Below are 19,417 nucleotides of genomic sequence, written 5' to 3' on the forward strand. Positions count from 1 at the left end.
TTTGTTTGTTTGTTTTTCGGAGTCTCACTCTCTCACCCAGGCTGGAGTGCAGTGGCACGATCTCAGCTCACTGCAACTTCTGCCTCCCAGATTCAAGTGATTCTCTTGCCTCAGCCTCCCCAGTAGCTAGGATTACAGGCACGTGCCACCATGCAGATAAATTTTTTTTCTTTGTATTTTTAGCAGAGACTGGGTTTCACTATGTTGAGCAGGCTGTTCTCGAACTCCTGATCGCATGATCCACCCAACTCAGCCTCCCAAAGTGTTGGGATTACAGGCGCGAGCCACCACGCCCAGCTTCACTGTGCCATTTCATGCAAGAGGCTTGAGCATCTGCAGATTTTGGCATCTGAATGGGGATCCTGGAACCAATCACCCAGGAATAGTGAAGGACGACTGTATATAATTTTTATTTGCCAATTTTAAAAATAAAGCATAAAAGACTGGGTGCGGTGGCTCAAGCCTGTAATCCCAGCACTCTGGGAGGCCGAGATGGGTGGATCACAAGGTCAGGAGATCGAGACCATCCTGGCTAACATGGTGAAACCCCGTCTCTACTAAAAAAATTACAGAAAACTAGCCGGGCGAGGTGGTGGGTGCCTGTAGTCTCAGCTACTCGGGAGGCTGAGGCAGGAGAATGGCATAAACTTGGGAGGCAGAGCTTGCAGTGAGCTGAGATCGGGCCACTGCACTCCAGCCTGGGCCACAGAGCGAGACTCCGTCTCAAAAATAAATAAATAAATAAAGCATAAAAAAAGTATAACAACAAGATAAAATATAAGAAGTGTTCTTATAATGTGAAGATAAGTTCAGATTTATTTTTTCCTACTTGTAACCCTGTGGTCCTGTGTTATTTGTTGAAAAAATATTCTATTCCACCTTAAACCACATGGCAGCCTTTGTCAACTATAAAGGAGCTGTGTGTCCACGGATGTATTTTAGACACAATTTTCTGCCCCGTGGTTCTCTGTATCCCCTCTCATGAGGATGCTGTACTTTATATAACCTTGGAGAACCCCTTAAAATGTGGTAACCTGAGTCATCTGTTTGTTGTTATAGGTTATTTAGTTTCCTTTTTTTCTTTCTTTCTTTCTTTCTTGAGACAGACTCTTCCTCTGTCACCCAAGCTGGAGTTCAGTGGTACGAGCTCAGCTCACTGCAACCTCCGCCTCCCAGATTCAAGCACTTCTTGTGTCACTGGTTTAGTACAAGAAACTCAAGCAGGAAAATTAGAATGACTTTTTGTCACAATTGTTCTGATAATGTTAATAATACTTGAGTGAGACTCCGTCTCAAAAAAAAAAAAATACTTGTTAGATATTTTGCATATTACTCATGAAGAAGAGTTTGAATCTCAGATAAAAACAACAAAAGCACATCAAAAGTCTTTAATGTAACCCAGAATTCAATCATCTTGTGTTCGAAAGATCGGATCTGAGACGTGTTTTGAGCTGGTCATAGTGAATGACGCAAGGTGGTCACAACAATTTCCAGGAAGCCATTTTCTGCTCTTGGCTGGAGGCCCGCTGGGCATCATGTAACGTAGAAACAGCCTGCATACGTCACCCTCCCATGATGTGGTCGGCATGTCAACTGCATGGGCAGAGCGCCACATAACATGACACCTGCAACAGGGGTTATGGGCACAGAAAAGAACACGGAGACACAGAGGAGGAGGAGAGAGACAGACCCGGGGAGGGGAAGCCTCACTGATTCCAGGTCCCATGGATGGGATGACAAAGGGAGACGCCTTCTAAACTCACAACCTCTCTTTCTAGGAGTCCACAGAAAACCTTCCCTCCTGGCCCTCCCAGGTCCGCTGGTGAAATCAGGAGAGACGGTCGTCCTGCAATGTTGGTCAGATACCGTGTTTGAGCACTTCTTTCTGCACAGAGAGGGGATCTCTGAGGACCCCTATGCCTCGTTGGAGAGCTCCATGATGGGGGCTCCAAGGCCAACATCTCCATGGGTCCCATGACGCCTGCCCTTGCAGGGACCTACCAATGCTATGGTTCTTTTACTCACTCCCCCTATGAATGGTCAGTCCCCAGTGACCCCCTGGACATCGTGATCACAGGTAAGAGTGTCCAGACATTCTTCTCATTGTCACTGGGACACAGAGTGAATGATCCAGGACTTGGAAGCCCCGGGTTGTCATGAGGAAGATGAGTGTGGGATTCTTATGGAGAGAGACTCACTTGGGGAGGTCTGTACCAACAGAGACAGAGAAACAGGAGACACAAGTACAGACCAGGTGTCATAACAGAGGACAGACACAGGGGCCATACAGGGAGGTAGAAAAGAGAGAAAGAAGTAAAGGAGACACTCAGACAGACAGACATGTCCCAGAGAGAGGTGTCCTTCCGTGCTGACTTTGTTCAGAGACCTGGCACAGGTTAGAAGCTTCATCTCTGTGTTACCTCCACAGAGTGATCTCTACCAGGAGAACCCAAGAGCACCCTTATTTCTCACCTTAGTTGGGCCTTGGGACCTCAGGCCTTGTGGCACCTACAGATGCCGTGTTCATTCTGACACCTCTGCCTCGTGTTCAGGGGAGCCGTAACCTTCTCACGATATCATGGCCCCAGAACAACAACCCCTGTGTGCTGTGTGTACTTGGGGTCTCCAGACTGGATTCTGAGGCTCATATTCCAAACAACCACACATATGATAGGATTCCTGACAGACACAGAGAGAAATCAGGGACATTAAAAAGCAAAGGCATAAACACACAGAGAATGAGCCAGAGGAAGGAGACTGACAAGCTCACAGCCACATAAAGACAGAGAAACAAGGATGATGGTTTCCAGCTTCATCCACGTCCCTACAAAGGACGTGAACTCATCCTTTTTATGGCCGCATAGTATTCCATGGTGTATATGTGCCACATTTTGTTAATCCAGTCTCTCGTTGATGGACATTTGGGTTGGTTCCAAGTCTTTGCTATTTTGAATAGTGCCGACATAAACATATGTGTGCATGTGTCTTTATTGTAGAATTATTTATAATCCTTTAGGTATATCAGAAAACCAAACACTGCATGTTCTCGCTCATAAGTGGGACTTGAAGAATGACAACACATGGACACAGGGAGGGGAACATCACATACCAGGGCCTGTCAGGGGGTGAGGGGCTAGGGAATGGATAACAGTAGGAGAAATACCTAATGTAGGTGACGGTGACAGGTTGTTGGGTGAAGCAAACCACCAGTGCACATGTATACCAATGTAACAAAACTGCACGTTCTGCACATGTAACCCAGAACTTAAAGTATAATTTTTAAAAAGAGAGAGAGAGAAAAGAGGGCAGAGAAGTGGAGAGAATGATGGAAGGGAGCTGAGAAAAGCCCTAAAATCAGAGTCCTGAGGGAGAGGCACAAGGAGAGAGAAAGATGGAGATGTGGGGGATGAATTGCAGATATTTCAAAGACAAGGCAGAGGCAGAGAAAGACAAGGAGATGGAGACAGAGAGATGCAGATGGATAGATAGATGATAAATACGTAGATGATAGATAATAGATAGGTTATAGATACATACATGATGATTGATTGGTAGATGATACATAGAGATGATAATGATGATGATAAATAGACAAAGAGATAGATACGTGATACATAGAGATAGAGAGGCAGACAGGTAACAGAGAGAGAGAGAGAGGATACATAGATATAGATAATAGCTGATTGATGGATACATAGATAGTTAATTGATAGAGAGATGATACATATATATAGATGATAGATAGATAAATAATTTGTAGATACACACCAAATAGTTAAATAGACGATAGATAGATAGATAGATAGATAGATAGATAGATAGATAGATAGACAGATAGATAACGGATACATAGATAATAGAAATATGCAGAAAATTTTGAACAAGACAGAAAGTGAGAGACTCAGAATTAAAGAAAAAGGAAGATCAAGTCAACCAATCCAAGAAGGGTCAGAGAGAATAAAATGGTACAAAGAAAAAAAACATAGCTAGGGATGGGGAAGTGAGGTCAGAGACCTAGGGACATGGAGAAGGTGGAAGGAGGAAATAGACATGAAGGGAGACGGAGTGAAGGGTGAGAGACAGAGAGAGAGAGAGAAGGTGAAAGGAGAAAATAGACATGAAGAGACATGGGGTGGAGGGTAAGAAAGAGAGCATTAGGTCACTAGAGCAGGTGCAGGGAGTTCTCAGCTCAGGTGTGAGGGGAGCTGTGACAAGGAAGAACCTCCCTGAGGAAACTGCCTCTTCTCCTTCTGGGTCTATACAGGAAATGTTCTCTCTCAGCCCAGCCGGGCCCCACTGTTCATGCAGAAGAGAACATGACCTGATCCTGCAGCTCCCGGCGCTCCTTTGACATGTACCATCTATCCAGGGAAGGGGAGGCCCATGAACTGAGGCTCCCTGCAGTGCCGAGGGTCCATGGAACATTCCAGGCCGACTTCCCTCTGGGGCCTGCCACCCACGGAGGGACGTTCAGATGCTTTGGCTCTTTCCGTGACTCTCCCTATGAGTGGTCAGACCCGAGTGACCCACTGCCCATTTCTGTCACAGGTGAGGAAACCAATCTCTTCCCCAAATAGTGGGACTCAGACAGACGACAATGGCCACATTCAGGGGAACCTCAGATGGCCATGGTGGTGCCAGCCAGAGATACTGGACAGAAAAGACACAGAGCAAACATACAGAAAGAGATAGACAGACAGACAGAGCAAGGCAGACAGATCACATCAGGATTGGGGGCGGTAACTGCAACCCTACATGAAGCTTGCAGATAGAGCACAGGCCACAAAAAACACTTCCCGGTCTTTGTACAGAGGCCTACATGGGACACATCTAAGCAGCATCAGTGCTGACTCGGCAGCGTGAAAGGCCAGGCTCAGATTGGAAAGACTAGAGGTAGCACTGGCTGCCCACCATTCCCCATTTCCAGAAGCCCCCACATCTCACCAAAGAGTGATTTCCACGTGGGAGGCACAGATGCAACCATTGTTGGGGGAGCCTCCATGTCTCTTGATGGGAGGCATTTTCCACCCTGGATGTCTCCTGCTCCCTCCACACCTTGGAGCCTCAGTGGGGGAGCCTTCTCTGAGGACTCGGGGAGGGCCTCCTGGGATTCCCAGGATTTCCAAGCTAGATGACAACATGGCAGGTGGAAAGAGGCCCATTCCTCCATCCAGGGAGCCAAGCTCCATCCCAGGAGATGAGAAGAGGCTCTTCTCTTTGGTCAGTGGATCCCTGAGGGGACAGAGGCTCAGCACTGAAGGCTGAGAAGGATGTGCCACTTCTCCACTCAGTGGCCTCAAGCCAGACATCTTCCCTGCAGACTTCCAGTGATTCTCCATCAGCATTGAGGGCTGTGGCCACCAACCTGGGTGTTAGTCTGTAGGAACTTTTCATTTCTGACCTTCCATAACTGAGTTCTCTTCCTAAATGTGGAATGCCTTGTACTCCATATTACTCTCTCCCCAGAACGAATGTGTGGCTTGTCTGCTCTCCAGCCCTGTCATGGAGATTGATCATCTTTAGGGAGCAAGAGGAGAAGGAAAGAACAAAATATGGAACCATCTAGGTGCTGCTGGCTGAGGTTCCATTTGCCAGTGAAGGGACTGCACTCAGCCGAGGCGGCAACTCAGGGAAGTCAGCCGAGGGAGGGCATTAGATTAGAGAGAACTGAGCTCACCCAGTAAATGACCTCTTCATTAACTCATTCATCTAATATTTATTTCACAGCTACCATCAGTTATCTCTGTTGCATGGCCAGGAGTAAACAGTGTGGCCAAGTTCCTTGGTTCATGATGCTCACATTGCTGTGGGGTGGGAGAGAGAGGCAGAACATGAGTGAATGAATGAGCGAATGAATGAATGAGTGAATGGATGAATGAGTAAATGAATGAATGAGTGAGTGAATAAATGAATGAGCGAATGGATGAATGAGTGAGTGAATGGATGAATGAGTGAGTGAATGGATAAATGAGTGAATGGATGAATGAATGATGGATGAACAAATGAATGAGTTAATGGATGAATGAGTGAATGAACTTGTAGAATGGATGCATGAGTGAATGAATGAGTGAATCCTCAGCACCTGGTGAAAGTGCCGTGCACAGAATGAAATGAAGGAACATGGAACGTTGTCATTTGGAGTGTACAGGAGTGAACATCTCACTGAGAACTCACCAAGGAGATCACATTTAAACTCCGATCTTAGAGACAAGAGGGAATAAGCCCTGGGGAGCGTGTTGAAAGGAAGTTTCATGTACTTAGGACACTGGGGATGACCCTAATGTGAGAATGGGCTTGGTGTGCTCCAAGAAGTCCATGGACCTGCCGTATGGTGAGGGCTGCTCAGAATCCAGTGAGATTTCTAAGTGCCCTTGGGCTTGTAAGGAGTGTGAGTCCTGTGGTTGCAAGTGAACTTGTACCTTAGGTCAAGTCCAGCAATTCTCTTCCTAAATCCTCTCTAACTGCCTGAAACACTTCTATCAACAACTGAGAGAAGAGTGTTAAACACCCCACTGTGGCCGTGGATGTGCCTATCTCTCCGTTTACTTCGGCGACACTTCCTCCATGTATATTTGCAGGAATATTACTGGGAGTGATTAAGTGTAAATTGATTATATATTCCTGGTAAATTAAAAATACTATAAATTTACCTGCTTTTTTCCTAAATTTTATGCTTAATGTTTTCCACTGATTTTTCCCCAAGACTTATTTTGTCTAATTTTATTATAACTACACCACATTTCCAACAGTTAGTGATTGCTTGGTATATTTCTACATTGTTTAATTTCAAACCCTGTGAATTGTTAACACTGACATGTGTCCTTTGTAAATTTCAACAACGCACCTTAGAAAACAAGATTTGCTGACAATCTTTTGTTCGTGTTTGAGCAGTTCTTCCAATCATATTTGTGTTATTATTACGTTGTGTTTTCCTGATTCCCTTTTTCCCACGGACTTCTTTGGTGGTTTTCTATTTCAAACATTCTATTTTTGATCTATGTCGTTTAGGAATACATGTATGGTGTACTCATCCTGAAGTTGTTACATATTTTTAAAACTGAAATTCATCATTTCAGAGATTAAACAGCAAATATAAAAACATATTTCCACTCTTCCTGTGTAAGAACAGGATTTTAGAGTATCTTTATTACATATGTTTGTATTTACTTATATGATGTTTTGTGGTATATGTAATTCTATCTTTTCCAGAAATTACACAGGGGCATGTTTTCATACATGACTGTATGGTCCATATTCATTTTAGGCATAGCCATATTTTAAGTTCTTTCTCTGCTCTTAGTTATCGTCAGAGTCTTCGACACCCAGTCTGGTTTCACTTTCCTTCTCTTTGAGACACAGTCATCAGAATTTCCTTTAGGGTCAGTGAGAAAAGCTTTCTTTGCCCTTTTATGTTTCAGTGCTGTTTCTTTCCCGTGTTGATCTTGGACAGTACTATGTAAGGAATTGTCGGTGGCTGGTGATGGTATCTTAGCTGGGTAAAGATGCTGTTCTACTGGCTTATGTTTTCCTTTTTTTCTGTGGGGAAGACAATGTTTGGCTCCCTTCGAATCCTTACCAGCGGATCCTTTTCCTCCGGCTAAGTTGAAGGGTTGGTTATGCTTTTTTGCAGCTTTTCTGTAACGTTGAACGTGAGGTGTGTTTAATTCATTCTGCCTGGCATTCACTGCATTTCTTGAACCCATGGATTGATGGATGTGTCTACTTCCTCCAAATAAACAACAATTGCCTCTTTAAAGATTGCTTCTGACCTGTTTTCTCATTCTTTCCTTTTGGAACTCAAGTTAGGAGCATTCTAAAACTGTTGTCAGTTTTTACCCCGTCACAAAACTGCTCTTTCTTTTTCAGTTGTTTTCTTTTTCTGTGCACTAATATTGACAGTTTCCTGTGGCGTAGATGATAAATGCTCTCTTCACTGTTGTGTACACAATGTTTTAACTAATTATTCTGCTTTAAATTTAATGTTGACTATATCTAGATATCACAATTGATTACTGTGTACAGACTTTCTTTTCTATTTGCATACATTTATGGGGTACACGTGTAACTTTGTGACGTGAATATATTGCAGAGTGGTGAAGTCAGGACTTTGACTATATCCATCACCCAAATGCTGTACATTGTACTCGTTAAGCAATTTCTCATCACGCACCCAGGTCCCACCACCCTCCAGCCTTCCAAGCCTCCACTGTCCATCATTCCACACTCTACGTCCAGGTGTATGCACTACTCGCCTCCCGCTTAGAGTGAGAAGATGTGGTGTTTGTCTTTCTGAGTTGTTTCACGTAAAATAATGGCCTCCAGTTCCATCCATGTTTTTTAGTTGTTGTTGTTTTGTTTTGTTTTGTTTTGTTTTTGAGACAGAGTCTGGCTCTGTCGCCCAGGCTGGAGTGCAGTGGCGCGATCTCGGCTCACTGCAAGCTCCGCCTCCCGGGTTCACGCCATTCTCCTGCCTCAGCCTCCCAAGTAGCTGGGACTACAGGCGCCCGCCACCGCGCCCGGCTAGTTTTTTGTATTTTTGGTAGAGACGGGGTTTCACCGTGTTAGCCAGGATGGTCTCGATCTCCTGACCTCGTGATCCGCCCGTCTCGGCCTCCCAAAGTGCTGGGATTACAGGCTTGAGCCACCGCGCCCGGCTACATCCATGTTACTCCAAATGACAGAATTTTATATTTTATGGCCGAATACTATTTCATTGTTGATACACACCACACTTTATTAATCCAATCGTTCTTTCACAGTCACTTAGATTGATTTCATGTCTTTGCTGTTGCAAACAGTGCTGCAATAAACATACAGGTGCAGGTGTTTGTTTGACATAAGTGCTTCTTCTCCTTTGGGTAGACACCCCACAGTGGGAGCGCTAGGTCGAATGGTGTTTCTATTCTTGGTTCTCTGACAGATCTCCATGCTGTCTTCCACAGAGGCTATACTAATTTACATTCTGACCCACAGTGTATAAGAGTTTCCTTTTCTCTGCTTCCTTACCAACATCTGTTATATTGGTTCACATTTTCAGTAATAGCCATTCTGACTGCTGTAAGATGATATCTCATTGTGGTTTCAATTTGCATTTCTCTGATGCGTCGTGATGCTGAACATTTGTTCATATGCTGTTTGGCCATTCGTATGTCTTCTTTTGAAAAATCTGTGTAAACATCCCTTTGTCCACTTTTGAATGCTATTATTTGAGGGCTGTGATTAGTTGTTTGAGTTGCCTAGAAATTGTGGATGTTAGTCCCCTGTCGGATGCACAGTTTAAAAACATTTTCTTTCATTCTGCAGGTCGTCGGTTCACTCTGCTATTATTTCCTTTGCTGTTCAGAAGCTCTTTCGTTTACTAAGTCCCATTTGTCTAGTTTTATTTTTGTTGCCTGTGGTTTTGAGGTTTTACTGATGAATTCTTTGCCTAGACCAATGTCCAGGAGAGTTTCTCTTTGCATTTCCACCTGTGATTTTATAGTTCTGGGTTTACATTTAAGCCGTTAATTATCTTACATTAATTTTTGTGTATAATGACAGATATGAGTCCAGTTTTATTCTTCTGCCTATGACTATTTAGATTTCTCAGCACTATTTATGGAAAAGCATATCTTTCCCCAGTGTATGTTTTGTTGACTTTGTCCATGATCATTCACTGTAGATACGAGGCTGTATTTTGGGGCTCTCTATTCTGGTCTATTGATCTCTGTTTCTGTGTCTATACCAGCACCGTGCTGTTTAAGTTACTATACCCTTAGAGCATAATTTGAAGTCAGAGAGCCTGATGACTCCAAGTTTCTACACTTGCCTAGAATTGCTTTGTCTATGAGGCTCTTTTTTGGTTCTGTATGAATTTTAGGATTGCTTTTTCTAATTCTGTGAGACCTGGTGTTACTATTTTCATTTAAGAATTGCACTAAATCTGTAGATTGCATTTTAACAGTATTAATTCCTATGATCCATGAGCATGGAATTTTTTTCTTTTTTGGTATCATCTATAATTGCTTTCATGGGTGTCTTACACTCTTCCTGGTAGAGATCTTTCACCACCTTGGTTAAGTGTATTCCTCAGTGTTTAAATTTTGTGTATCTATTGTAAATGGGTTGCCTTCTTGATTTGGTTCTCAGTTAGATCATTATAGGTGTAGAGAAATGCTACCGGGTTTTACACATTGATTTTTTACTCTGAAACTTTACTGAGTTCACTTTTCAATCATAAGAATTTTTTCAGAGTCTTTAGGATTTTCTAGATTTAAGATCATAGCATCAGCAATAGAAATAATTGCACTTCCTCTTTTCTAATTTAGTCATGTTTTATTTCTTCCTGTGGCCTGATAGCTCTGACAGGGCTTCCAGTACTATATTGATAGGGAGTGGTGCATGTCTGTGTCCTTGTCTTGTGCCAGTTCTCAGAGGAGTCAGTCATTTTAACTTTTCCCTGCTCAGTATGATGTTGACTCTAGGTATGTCATCTATGGCTTTTATTACTTTGAGGTATATTCTTTCTATGCCTAATTTTTTGAGGGTTTTCATCAGGTAAGGACGTTGAATTTTTTAAAAGATGCTTTTCTTTATGTCTATTGAGATGATCACATGTTTTTGGTTCTGGATTCGGCTCACTCTTCCAGGAGGATGACATATGCCAAAAAAGCACTTAGTCAGCCATCTTGGAAACAAGCATCTCAGATGTTTTCTTTCTCTACAGCTCATTCTTCCTTATCAATGTTTTCAATTTTGTACTTAATTTTATAAAGAGAGTAAATGATATAATTTCCACATACGTTTCCTCTGCCAAATCTGACTCACTGTGCTTTCTTTCCTTGTATGCATAACCTGCCCAGCAATACACACAAACATTTATTGCTTTGGAGAATTAGTTTGGGAACTATTTTGAAATGTAAAAAAAAAAAAAAATGTGTATCTTCAAAAGAAATTTCTGTTTGTGGCAAAAGGCTTCTGAGCGTGCTCAGGATGATATAGGGAGAAGAGGGGCTCTAGACAGGAAGAATTTTGTGAAGGTGAGATGGGGAAATAGCTCCATTTCAGAGCTCCTGGGGAGGGAGGGCCTAGCCCACATGGAAAAGTCTCTGATCTTACCCCCACCCTCCAGCCCCTGTTCTCCAGGACTATACTGTGGAGAATTCCATCAGAATGGCTGTGGCTGGTCTGGTCTTCCTGGCTCTTTTGGCAATGCTGGCTAAGACCTGGTTCAGCCATGCGGGGACACAGGTGGAAATAGAAGAAACGTGACTGAAGCTGGCAGGAGTGAATGGTGGACTCCTAGTGAACGGATTCTGGCTGCAACCCCCACTGCAACCATTGCCAGCGTGGATCTGAGATGCATGGAGACCCAAGTCTTTGTGGGAGCTTTGCAAAATATACAAGGAATACCTTTCTTCAATATTCAGGGAACATTTTCTGAAGGTCAAAGAGGATAGGTGAAGCACACAAGGGAACTCTCAATGACACACTTGGACCCACTCACAGACAGCCCACATAAAATTCTTTCCAGGTCTCTGCGGGATCTTGGACTGTGTATCTTCTCCATTTTCCTCATTATTACATCTAATGTTCCACTCTGTGTGTGGGGTTTTTTTTTTTTTTTTTGGTGGTTGTTGTTCTTATTCATGTTCCCTTGTCCTCCTTCTTCTTCTTTTTTATTCCTCTTCATTCTCCCCTTCTTCTCTTTCTTCCTCCTCTTCTCTTTCTTCTTCTCCTCTAACTTTTGACTTGTTTTCTCAGCTTCTTCTCTTGAACTGTTGGCTTTTCTTCCCACAGTTTGCCTTATGTTAATCTTTGTGATCTAATTTCTATATATATATATGAACCCAAATGTCTAAAATAACCCAAATTTAAAGTGTTACTTTCTGTAGCAATGACACTTATCACCACAGAGACAACCACAAAGTTAAAATCTTTCAAGAGGTGTCAAAATTTTATGTTACATGTTTTATTAAATCTTTTGAAACTCATATGTCCTATAATGCACATATTCCAAATTTAGAAGAAATAATTTTGAAACACTATGAAATTAATAGATTACTATTTTTATTAATGAGTTGTTTAAATGCCATGTTATTGCAAACACAGCTTTGTTCTGAGGCCATGATTAAAATAGTGACTTTTGCCTTCTTGGTAGTCTCAAGGCTTCTTTTTATACATTGACCTGTCACATCTCCAAACTACTCCAGTATAAATTACACTCTTGGCTGTTAATTTTAAATTTTGAACATAGTTTTGGAGTCTTAATACATTAAGAGAGAAAATTCAATTTTTGCCCCAGAGAGAAGTTCAAATCAAATGTCAACAGCCAGAATGTTCATATGTTGGTCTTTTCCAAGTCTTTGGAATTCAAGTAGTGTAGGTACCTTCTTAGCCCATCTGCACAAAAATACTTTGTAGCCAGTACTGATTCACAGAAAACTAGGTAGTCAAATCTTCGAGATGTTTTACACTGCAAATAATCTGACATAAAAATGCTTGTAAATTAATGCATCAGAACAATTTCACCTGTTGTAAATAAGGTAATTACAACTCAGAAATGGCTGCAGAACTACATTAAGCAAGCCTCCTAAGAAACAATTTTCATGAAAGTGAAGAAACCTAGACATTCTGTCTGTGGGAGATTGGCCAGATGGGTTTCCCGTGTGTTGTATCAGCTGTGACTTTTTTTCATGTTCTTGCCACATTTCATGTTCTACCACAATATCCGCTAGTCCATCCCGAATAATTGTGAGGAAACTCTGTCCTTGGGAAAATATTAATTTGCTACAGACAGAGATGATACCTCAAAGTCCCACTATATACATCGAGGGGATCCACAAAAGTCCATTCAGTAAAATGTAGTCGGCATCTTAAGGTAGGCTGATTCCACCTCTAAAAAAGTAGGTACAACATCGGGTTGATTTTTCCAAAGAAAAATGGTGATTGGCCATCTTTAGTCTCAATGTAAACAGTAATACTGATGAATGTGGAAGAGGCAGGGAAGAGGATTGACAGTAAGTGACACTCATTGTTTTCATCTGAGCTTTGAGACTGAAAGAGGAACACAGGAGTGAGGTGTGTGGGAACAAACCCCTTCTTTTTCCACCTAAACAGAGTGGAAATTGGACACTGAGATTTGGTGTGTAGCAAAACCCTAAGCCCATAGTTGGGTTAAACGCGGTCATGTTGTACATCCTGGTTTCACAGCAGACACTAGAGGAAAACAGCCGGTATTCATAAGAGGCTGTCCCTTGGGTCATTGCCCAGAATATCCGGAGTTGGTGCTCACAGCGTTGGGAACCATCCTGGACCACACAGGCTCTGAATATGGGGGCACCAAGCTCCCCAGGGCGACGCCTCCATGCACCCTTCTCACCGCAGTTCTTGACCGTTTCCCAAACCTCTGACCTCACCTTCATTCTTCCACGGTGAACACACTAAAGTTGGCCTTCAAAGCTTGAGACAGAGGAGAATTGGGCTTCATCTCTGGTGACTACAAGTAGGGAATGGAGACTCAGTTCTGGCCTGAGAGGAGGGAGAAGACCCTGGATCCCAGTGTGGATGGGAAGAAGTATGTGTTTGTTTTTGTGCTTGGATTCTGTGTCCAAGCATGTCTGAGATATGATAAAGATGGATCTTCCTTTCCTTGTCCATTTTCTCATGCCAGAGAATTGGAATCTTATATTCCACTAACTCCTTTATTCTGTTCACCCAGACTCTGTGAAGGAGAAAGGAAAAGATGTGATACTCTAATTTTGCTCCATTTGTCTAAAATGGGTAGGCTGCAGCTCCTCATGAAATGATACCTTTTCTAGCTCTTATTGGAGGTGTCTCAGGACTCACTACTTCACGGGACCTGCAACTGTGTCAGTCTGGGGAAACTGCAAATATTCTTGTCTTACACTTGTCCCCAATCAATTGTGATGGACGCTGGTGACCTGCAATAGATGTCATTGCAGGTAAAATGTACCTGAGTCATACTGCAGTTCTCCTGGACTATAAACCCCTGGCCATGTTCCTGAGGCGATTCTGTTCGTCTCAATATGAATAATAATAACACACTAAAAATGGCAAGCCATTCTTAATTCCTGAAGTCTCACTTGTAAATTAGTAAATATCTCTTATTTTATGTAGTTTACATTATATGTAGACAGATAATAAACACACACACACACACACACACACACAGAAGAATGGATGGGTTCACCTAGAAATGTAAATAATTCAAGATGAGGAAATGAAATGTCACCGCATTTACTATTCCATTTTAGATGAAGAGTCTATGAAAAGGTTTGATTTCATTTTATGTTTTATTTGTGGACATTTTCACACAAACTATGTAAGTGAGGAAGTCGATTTGAAAGGGAGAAGAGCAAGTTCAAACACATTCAGGTGAGGTCATTCTTTAAATGTTTTAATTGAAATGATCCATCTTGGGATTAGAACAGTAACTGAGATGGTGCCAGGAAAGTTAAAAAGTTTTTGTTAGTCCTAAATATTGACACCTAAAATTATTAAACTCTTAGAAGAAAACACAGGGGAAAAGCTTCACAAGATTGGATTTGGCAGTGATTCTTTGGATGTGACAACAATGGCACAGGCAACTACAGAAAAAGTACACAAATTAGACTTTATGAAAATTTTGAAAAATTGTGCCTCAAAATACATCATCAGTTACTTCATATGCCAAGGGAAAAAAAAAAACATTTAAGACAATATTATCAAAGTAAAAAGACAACCCACAGAATGGGAGAAAATGTTTTCAAATCATATCACCTGTAAGGGATTAACATCCACAATATACACAGAACTCCTAAAACTCGACCACAATAAACTCAATTCAAAAATGGGCAAAGAACTTACACAGACATTTCTCCAAAGAATATACACATGAAAAGATACTCAACATCATGAATCATTAGGAAAATACAAACCAAAGCTACACCAGATGCCACTTCATACCCCTTAGGATGGGTATCATCAAAAACAACAACAGAGTTTCCACACACTAACAACAAACTATCCAAAACATTTTCCAAGAAAATAAGCCCATTTACAATAATTACAGAAAACAAAACATGCAGGAATAAATTCATCCACAGAGTACAAAGATCCGTATATAAAAAATTCTAAAACATTGATGAAAAAACTCAAGAAAAAACAAATAAATCAAAAGATATTCCATGTTCACAGATTAGAAGAATTAATGCTGTTAAAATGTCCATTCTATCCAAAGTGATTCAATGCAACCATTATCAAAAATCCAATGACTTTTTTTTACAGAAGTAGAAAAAACAATCCTAAAATTCATGTGGAACCAAAAAAGACCTCAAATAACCAAAGCCATCTAGAGGGAAATGAACAAAGTTGGAAGCATCACATTACCTAAACACAAACTACAATACAAAGTTACAGTAATTAAAACAACATAGTACTTGCATAAAAACAGACACATAGACCAATGGAAGTGATTCATAGCACAGGAAAAAAAGTGCATGCATTTAGGGTCAAACAATTTTGGGGATGTTGTCAAGAATACACAATGGAGAAGGAACAGCCTCTTTAATAAATAGGGTTAGGAGACTTCGTGTCCACATGAAGAAGAATAGAAGCGGATACTTATCTCACAAAACATACAAAGTCAACTCAAGATAGATTAATGACTTAAATGTAAGATGAAAGACCATAATCCCAGCAATTTGGGAGGCCAAGGTGGGCGGATCACCTAAGGTCAGGATTCCAAGACCAGCCCAGCCAACATGGTGAAATCCCGTCTCTACTAAAAATACAAAAAGTAGCTGGGTGTGGTTGTGGGTGCCTGTAATCTCAGCAACTCAGGAGGCTGAGACAGGAGAATCACTTGAACCAAGGAGGTAGAGGTTACAGTGAGCCGAGATCACACCACTACACTCCAGCCTGGGCAACAGAGTAAGATTCCATCTAAAAAACAAAAAACTACTAAAAGAAATCAAGGGAAAACTCCACTAGCTTGCACAAAACCTATTTGGATATTATCCCAAAGGCCCAGGCAACACAAGCAAAAGTAGACAAATGAAATTATATCAAATTGAAAGTTTCTGCAAAGAAAAAAAAAAAAAAACTCAACAAGTGAAAAGACAACCTATGGAATGTGAGAATATATTTGCACGCATACATCTAATAAGGAATTAATATCCAAAATATATAAGAAACTCAAACAACTCAATGATAAGAAATCAAATAATCCAATTAAAAAATAGGCAAAGTATCTGAATAGACATTTCTAAGAATAAGACAAATCACCAAAAGCTATACAAAAAAATGATTAGCACCAGCTAAATAAAAATTAAAACTAGAATGAGATATCACCTCACACCTGTTAGAATGACCATTAATGGTCTGGGCACGGTGGCTCATGCCTGTAATTCAGGCACTTTGGGAGGCCGAGGCAGGGAGATTACCTGAGGTCAGCAGTTCGAAACCAGCCTGGCCAATGTGGCGAAATCTCATCTCTACTAAAAAAACAAAAGTTAGCAGGGTTTGGTGGTGCACACCTGTAGTCACAGCTACTCTGGAGACTGAGGCAGGGGAATCCCTAGAACCCAGGAGGCAAAGGTTGCAGTGGGCCGAGATTCTGCCACTGCACTCCAGCCTGGGTGACAGAGTAAGACTGTGTCAAAAAAAAAAAAAAAGTCCATTATCAGAAACATAAAAAATAACAAGGGTTAATGAGGATGTGGAGAAAAGGGAACATTTGTATGCAGTTGATGGGAATGTAAATTAGTACAATCATTATGGAAAACAGTCTGGAAGTTCCTGAAAAAATTAAACATAGAATTCCCATGTTTCTGCAATCCCACTACCGTCCACGTATCCAAAGGAAGTGGAATCAGTCCATTGAAGAGATAGCTGCATTCCCACGTTTACAGCGGCGTTATTCGTAACAGTCAAGATGTGGAATCAACTTTAACGCCCATCTGTGGGGGCATGGACAAAGAAAATGTGGTATACAATAAGAATGTAATGAAGTACTGTACAACCTTTACAACAAAGAAGAAAGTCCTGTCATTTGTGACAATGTCAATAAACTTAGAGGACATTATGTCGAGGGAAACAATCCACACACAGAAAGACAAATGCCCCAAGATGTCATATGTGGAGTGCAAGAAGTGGAACCCAGAGAAACAGTAAAATGGTTGCCTCCTCCTGGGGAGGAGAGGGATTGAAGAGTTGTTGGTCAAAGGATGCAAAATTTCAGTTTGAAGAAATCGGGTCAAGAGATCTATTGTACGTCTTGTGGACTCCAGTTAATCACAACATGTGGTGTATTGAACATTACTAAGAGATTGGATTTTAAGTGTTCTCACCACACACACAAAACATACAACAAGTATGTGAAAAAATAAATATGATAAAGAGGTTGTTTCATCCATTCCACAATGTGTACCTATATAAAAACATCACGATGTACACCACAAATACCTTTCTCCTCATAGATTAAATTTTTTTTTTATTTTGAGATGGAGTTTCGCTCTTGTCGCCCAAGCTGGAGTGCAGTGGTGCAATCTCAGCTCACTGCAACCTCCTCCTCCCAGGTTCGAGCGGTTCTCCTGACTCAACCTCCCAAGTAGCTGGGACTACAGGTGCGTGCCACCATGCCAGGCTAATTTTGGTATTTTTTATTAGAGACGGGGTTTCTCGAGGCTGGTCTCGAACTCCTGGTCTCAGGTGATCCAACCTCTTCGGTCTCCAAAAGTGCTGGGATTATGTGGGGAAAAAGAAAGAAAGATCAGACTGTTACTGTGTCTATATAGAAAGAAGTAGACATAAGAGACTCCATTTTGTTCTGTATTTGTGATGCTGTTAATCTGTGACCCTGCCCCCAACCTTGTCCTTGCAAGAGACATGTGCTGTGGTGACTCAAGGTTTAAAGGATTTTGGGCTGTGCAGGGTGTACTTTGTTAAACAAGTGCCTGAAGGCAGCTTGCTGGTTAAAAGTCATCACCATTCTCTTAATCTCAAGTACCCAGGGATAGTACACGGCCAAAGGTCACAGGGGACCTCTGCCTAGGAAAGCTAGGTATTGTCCAAGGTTTCTCCCCCTGTGATAGTCGGAAATATGGCCTCGTGGGATGGGAGAGACCTGATCGTCCCCCAGCCTGACACCCGTGAAGGGTCTGTGCTGAGGAGGACCAGTGTAAGAGGAAAGAAGGCCCCTTGGCGGTTGTTGGCAGTTGAGATAGAGAAAAGCATCTGTCTCCTGTCAGTCCCTGGGCAATGGAACATCTCGGTGTAAAACCTGATTGTATGTTCTGTTTACTGAGAAAGGAGAAAACCGCCTTAGGGCAAAAGACGGGACTTGCTAGTGCAATGCTGCTCTTTATGCACTAAAAAGGTTTATGGAGATGTTTGCATATGCATATCAAGGCACAGCACTTTTCCTTAAACTTATTCTCGTCACAGAGATCTTTATTCATATGTCTTACTGCTGACCTTCTCCCTACAATGATCCTGCCACTTCCCTTTTTTCTAAGATGGTGAGGATAATTATCAATAAATACTAAGGGAACTCAGAGACCGGTGCCGGTGTGGGTCCTCTGTATGCTGAGTGCCGGTCCCCTGGGCCCACTTTTTCTTTCTCTATACTTTGTCTCTGTCTCATTTGTTTTCTCAAGTCTCTCGTTCCACCTAACGAGAAACGCCCACAGGTGTGGAGAGGCAGGCCACGCCTTCGGGATTACAGGCGTGAGGACCAGGCCTGTACACTGACTTTCTACCCTTAAAGTGTGCTGAAGTTTGTTTCTCAGATGCAGGAGCCTTTGGGCAAAGACTATGGGGTTTCCAGGTATAGAAATTATATCATCTTCAAACAGAGATAAGTTGACTACCTCTCTCTACTACTGTCGTCTAACTTGGATGCCTTATTATTCTTTCTTTTTCCTCATTGCTCTGTCTAGGACTTCAGGTACTATGTTGAATAGGATGGTGAGAGTGGGCATTCTTGTCTTGTTTCACTTATAAAAGGAACTCCTTCCAGCTTTTACTCATTCCGTGTGATGTTGGTTGTGGGTTCGTCATAGGTGGCACATATTATATTGAGGTATGTTTCTTCAATGCTTAGCTTGTTCACGGCTTTTAACACGAAGAAATGCTGAGTAAAAAGCATGCCCTACATGTATTGAGAAGATCATGTGGTTTTTGTCTTTAGTTTTGTTTAGGTGATGAGTCACATGTATTGATTTGTGTATGTTCAACCAACCTTGCATCCTAAGAATCAAGTCGACTTGATCATGGTGGATTAGCTTTCTGATGTGCTGCGGGATTCAGTTTGTTCGTATTTTCTGCGGATTTTTGCACCTGCGTTCATCAGGAATATTGGCCTGTAGTTTTCTTTTTTTAATGTTCTTTTCTGTCGTTAGTATTAGGGTGATGTCAGCCTTACAAAATGAGTAAA

At 41.8% G+C, this 19,417-nt stretch overlaps 1 pseudogene; it reads left to right on the forward strand.

The window, feature by feature from the left end:
• Positions 1-1,639: 1,639 nt before the first annotated feature.
• On the forward strand, positions 1,640-13,737 carry LOC123566779 (putative killer cell immunoglobulin-like receptor like protein KIR3DP1; annotated as a pseudogene).
• Positions 13,738-19,417: the final 5,680 nt, after the last annotated feature.

The sequence above is a fragment of the Macaca fascicularis genome, chromosome 19 (assembly GCF_037993035.2).
Source record: "Macaca fascicularis isolate 582-1 chromosome 19, T2T-MFA8v1.1".
NCBI classification, from domain to species: Eukaryota; Metazoa; Chordata; class Mammalia; order Primates; family Cercopithecidae; genus Macaca; species Macaca fascicularis.